Here is a 6000-nt window from a genome sequence, read left to right as displayed (position 1 = left end):
CATAAATCTCTGTCTTTTCCACAAGAAAAAAAATATGATTTTATCATGTGTTTTACTAAAATCTAAGTAAATAATATCTACATCATTCCCCTCATCTATCCATTAGTAACCCTATCAGAAAAAGAAATAGTGTAGCATAATTTGTTTCTGTTTTATGTTAAAATGTTTGGTAGTTTTTTTACACCATGTGTTATTTCTTAATATCTCTAGCTTCTTCATTGAAACCTTCCTTTTAACAACCTCTCTCTGTCTCTCTCTCTCTGTGTCTCTCTCTCTCTCTCTCTCTCTCTCTGTTTCTCTCTCTCTCTCTCTCTCTCTCTCTCTCACACACACACACACACACACACACACACACACACAGCAATCACACTGGTATACCCAGGATGACTGCTAGCACAGGTTTTTAGATATGCTTTACTAGGAAAGATACCACACTGGTATACCCAAGATGGCTGCTAGCACAGGTTCTTAGATCTGCTTTACTAGGAAAGATAGCTGTTTAAGGGGTCACGAATCTGTTTTTATTACATTCTCTGGTTCAGGGGAAAAGTTAGCATCCTTAACTTCAGAGGAAATACAAGCAGAGAAACAAAGACTAACAGACAGGCCTCTGCCTGAATCAACTACATACTTTACATACATCCCTGGGTAGAGAGAGACTTTACCTCTGAGCAATCAGGGAGATCTCAACCAGGGAATGACAATATCCTTCTCATAAGCAAATTCTCATAGCAAAATACCAACTCAAAGTATATATACACTTCTCAGAGCCAGAAGGCATCACAACCCTCCTGACTCAGAGCTTAGTTAGAATTTAGCAGGTGTTAAAGACTTCCTACAAGCAAGCCTCCCCTAAGCAAGCTTCCCTTAATGCACTCCAGTGAGGCCTGTTAATGGGAGGAGAAGATCTTAAAAACCATTAATATTACACAAGGGTTGGAGAGAGTAGGTCTCCTTCTCTTGCCTGGGCTGAAAGTACAGGGTTTATTTACTCACAGGCCCTGTAGCAGTCTACGATGAGCTTTAATCTGCTTTGTTTCCTACCTGGATCAGTTTGCCCAACCTGGTGGACTCCCCTTCTCCTTCCAGACTCCTAGGGGATCACCATATTGATGCCAAATTTGGTGCAGACAGCCTATTGCTTTAGCCCAATGAAGCTCAGAACTCCCTAGCTTGAGACCTACCCACTCAGCTTCCAGGGTAACAGGGATGTGCCACTGCTCTCAGTAGCAATTTCTTCTCTTTTGAGCCTTCAATTTCAGCATCTTCATGGTCTCTTCTGAAAAATAATGTTTTATCTGGTTGAAACAGATTTGTCTTACTTTCTCAATGGGGGAGGGGGAAAGGGGCTGGAGAGAATCTGGAACTGAAAATAAAATGGAATGTAATTTTTTTAAAAGAAAAAAGTGTCTCCATCTTGTCACACATTAGTTTTCTTGGTATGGTATGAATATTTCTAAACACAGCTCAGTTTCTTCATGTGCTACAAAAGGGTTTAGAATCAGAACCAAGTCATATTAGATTCTTCAGTAGCTCCCACTACTATGCTTGGAGAAGAATGCACTTGATAGAATCCCATCATTCCTGCCTGAAGCTCCCATGGTCTATTTTCCATACCACTGCAAAATATCAATGTTTAATCCCAAGGGTGCTGGCTTTTTTGCATGCATAAGTATTTGGTGAAATTGGTTGAATTAATTAAACCATAGTCTTATAATATCATTCCCTTTTCCCTATTCCACAGGATTCTCCAGTACCCTAAAGGAGGTTTGAAGGTGAAGTATCCAGTCTCTCTGCCATTGGCTCAAAATCCTGCCTCTCTTCCCTCTATTTTAGGATTCCCCAATACTCCAGTTCCATTTAGCCATTTACTAGTCAGATTAGTTTTCCAAAGGCATATTTACTTCTAAGATATAGCAAGAACAGACAGACCAAAACCTGAGGGGGTGGCATAATCTCACCCCTCGTACCATCATTGTCTTGGGGAAGTTGAAGGGGTATAGGTACAGGACAGTTCCACTAAGTTCCAATTTCAAAGACCCTTTTTGAACTTAAGCCCTGGAGAACCTGGCTTCTCAGGGCTTCTTTGTTAGGCTGGCAGTAACATCCAACCTGAAATCCTATCTCCCCCATCACTATGACTCAAGTCTGGTCTAGGAACTCCAAAGGAAAATGAACAAAACCCTATACTATTTCCTGGAGCCACAGGGTCTGATTTTTTTTAAAACGGCAGTTATCCAGATCAGTTTATAGTACCCATGCTGTGGGAGAACAGGACCTTCACCCTTGGAATACCGCCAGGAAGAGAGGGAGACTCCTAGTCTGATATTTTTAAAGATATAGCCTATTTTAGTTATGTGGTCAATAGAAACAGGGGGGGAGGGGAGGAAGGCTGTTTCCATTAATCTGGCAGAAGAAGTGAAATATCTTTTTCCAGCAGCAAGTCCCTAGCAACTCCCACATGCATCCCTCCATATTAACTGATCTTACTATGTTCAAAGCAAATCCCCATTAAATAAACATATGAATAAATAAATATAAAATATATTCCCATAAACAAAATTAATACAGAGAATATATGACACTATACCTCCTCTCCCAAGGTTTTTGTGAGGATATTACATTGTTAACCTTAACATACCATAGAAATGTGAAATATTATGTTTGCTAAGTTATCATCTTAAATGTTTTCTTTCTCAGCAAAGTATACCCAAATTCCTTCGACCATTGATCATCTGACAGTTTATATACCTATCACCATCACGTTCATCCTCTTTAGAACATTCCCATTACAATCAATTTGCTAACCAGAACTCAATACAATACTCTAAATATGGTCTGACACTATAGAACCAAGGGGGACTTTCAGCCCCACCTTCTGGATAGTAAGCTATTCTATTGTATATTAATGGAGACAAAGTTTGTGTTATTTTTTTTTGGCAATCACTTCATATTGTTGAAAGAAAAATAAAATTTAAGTGAAAAAAACCATGATCCTCCTCATCCTATACTTGTGATAATGACTTTTTTTAACTTAAGTGAAGATCTTTTGATTTATTCCTATCAAATTTCATACTACCTTCATTAGCTTAAAATAGAGTAACACAATATAAAATAGAACATAACATAAAATAGAACATAACAATAAAACATAACATAACAATAAAATAGAATATAACAATAGAATAGGACATAACAACAGAACACAAACTTCCCGAGGGCAAGACTTGTTTTACCTTTGAATTTGTATACAGACAAAATATTCAACCTGTCAAAATATTTGGATATCAATAATTTCATAATTCAGAATATTAGACATTCTTCCAAGATATGAGTCACCTGACTCAAAATTTCATAATCATATCATTCAGGCTTTCATTGAACTCCTTGATATAAACATTGAATAGAGTAAGTCCAATAGCAGAACCCTTCCCTAGATCACTAAACAACATCCTCCAAGTTGATAGCCATCCATTAATCAATATTACTGAAATATAACTGGGCAAACAACCGCAAATTCACGTGACTCATAATATTATCTATGCCAGAGTCTTTAATACTGTCAATGAGACTAGTATGAACCACACACATTGCTGAATTCCCCGATGAAATCCAGATACATCAGTCTGAGTTTGATTCACCAACCTAGTAACCTCTTCCAGAAAGGAATTGTAATTTGGTATGACTTATTCTTAACAAATCCATGTAAGTATGATTATCACTTCCCTTCATAAGTTCTTATAAACCATTTGTTTAGTAATCTCTTCTAAGAATTTTGTAGGGCATTGACATCATTCTCACCAGTCTGTAGTTTCAGAATGAATATATTTTGTGTCCTTTTGAAAATGGGAAAATATTTTCTTGTCTCCAGAGCCTAGAACCTCTCTCTCCATGGTCCCTTAGAAATTATCAGCAATTGTTTTGCAAATTTTTTTTTTCCAATTGGTTTTCATCCAGATCAACCTTTGGATTGATCATGTTTTCTTTTCAGTTAATTCTTTTTAAACAATGTTTTCTTTATTTTTCTTTACATCTAATATTTAAAACAATTTACTGGGCCTGAGGAACTAGAGTACTTTATCTACACCCTTTTCCTCAAGAGACCTCTCTGTTCTGGAGCCATGGACATGGTCTGACTATGTTCATCCCCCTAGAATATCCCAGCTTTGTTATCTCAAAACACCATTCTGGTGCAGCCATTCAAAGCACCTTCTGGTGCTGCCAGGAAGAGTAGCTTTGAGGATGCCCTGAAATGGTCCTGGAAATACTCTTTCCCCAGCCAAATCTTTGCTACCATTGGCAAGTCAGTGGGGATGTTTTGGGCAAATTTTTCAAATTTCCAATTGTAAAACGTTCTCTGGGATTTCAGGGAAGCTCAGGCATTGCTCTCTCCAGTGTCTCCTACAGGCTATGTACTAACTGTCTCCAAAAGTACATGCAGTACAGTTCTTGATTGTCCCCTAAATGCCATGAAAGAATCTCGGGTTCAGCACAGTCCTTTATACTGTCCCAATTTCAACAGCCTTTAGGAAGGTCTTAGACTAACCACAGCTAATGACCCTGAAGACCACAATTACCCTCAAATACAAAGTTATGTGAATTCAACAAATCAGTGACATTTTATAAAGCTTACTTTTAAAAGACCCATCCAAACCCAAGAAAATAGAGAAAAGAAAATATTACAATAAAACAAACAACTCAAAGGAAAAAAAAGAGAAAAGCAAAATCAAGCTTTCCTTCTCAGAAAAAGATTAGCCTTCAGTGAACTCCCAGAATAGCATGGGGCTCTTTTCATAGGGCATAAAGACCTAACAATCAACTGAAAGGCAACTCCTGAAACCAAACTCTTCAGGGAAAATTCCTTCAATGATTCCCTTCATCATATGGTTCAGTCATTTCAGTTGTGTCTGATTCTGCATGACTCCATTTGGTATTTTCTTGGCAAAGATACTAGAGTGGTTTGCCATTTCCTTCTCCAGCTCATTTTACAGATGAGGAAACTGTGGCAAACAGGGTTACAGTGTCTTGCCCAGGGTCACACAGCTAGTAAGTATCTGAGGCCAGATTTGAACTCATGAAGATGAGTTCTCCTGACTCCAGGACCAGCACTCTATCCACTGAACCACCTAGCTGCCCCCTTCAACACTTAGGGCAATCCAACCAAAGGTCTAGACAAATTATCTTCAGGTATCCCTTCAGCATACAGGGCACAATGAAGTTTGTTTAAGGATTCTAGGAACACACTGGGCAATCTCACTAGAGAAATGGACAAAACATTTACTTGGGATCATTGAACACATATGACACTTGAAATTTTCCCCAATAAATCCTTGTCACTCCACTGAGAAATTCCTCACTCAACTGACAAATAGGTTTAGTTTAAATATAAAAAAGCCAGATGATCCTTGATCACATGTGGAGGTCCCCAAAGGGATTAACATTTGGGGTCTGTTGGCATCAGACTCTCAGAAATGGAGTGGTTCCCCATATCTAACAAAAAGCAGGGCTGCTGGGCCCAGCAGGTCTGAGGCAATGTGTCCACTTCTATTCTGGACCAATTCAAATAGTCTCAGCTGGATTCAGGTCTAGAGGAGCCTGGCTCTGAATGAGAGTTAAATCTCCCTTTTCTCCCACTCTTAAAATTTTGCATCTATTTTAGGCTTTAATTCATGTTTAAATATTTACAAAGGAGGAAATAGAAAGATATTCTGTGTATGCTCTAGAAAAGGTAAGTATTTTATGCACAAAAGAAATTCTGAAAGACAGAAGACTCAAGACAGGCTTAAAATAGGGTTCAACAACTTAACCTATAGCAACAGTTATATTCTTCCAAGGAGGTTAAACCTCATCATGATAAAAAGCAAACTTTGGAATTGCTGAGTAGCCATGGTTATATTTTACCCTAGTTCTGCATTTCAAACAATCCCATTCCATGTCATCTGTCGCAAGAAGACAGCACCTCCTCTTCTGAGTGTTCATCTTCTCATAGGGAAGCTGGAC

Source organism: Petaurus breviceps, unplaced genomic scaffold, assembly GCF_028583685.1.
Source record: "Petaurus breviceps papuanus isolate PSGF00001 unplaced genomic scaffold, PetGlider_PUasm1.0 181, whole genome shotgun sequence".
NCBI classification, from domain to species: Eukaryota; Metazoa; Chordata; class Mammalia; order Diprotodontia; family Petauridae; genus Petaurus; species Petaurus breviceps.
The sequence above is the reverse complement of the archived record's forward strand: the minus strand, read 5'-3'. Positions refer to the sequence as shown.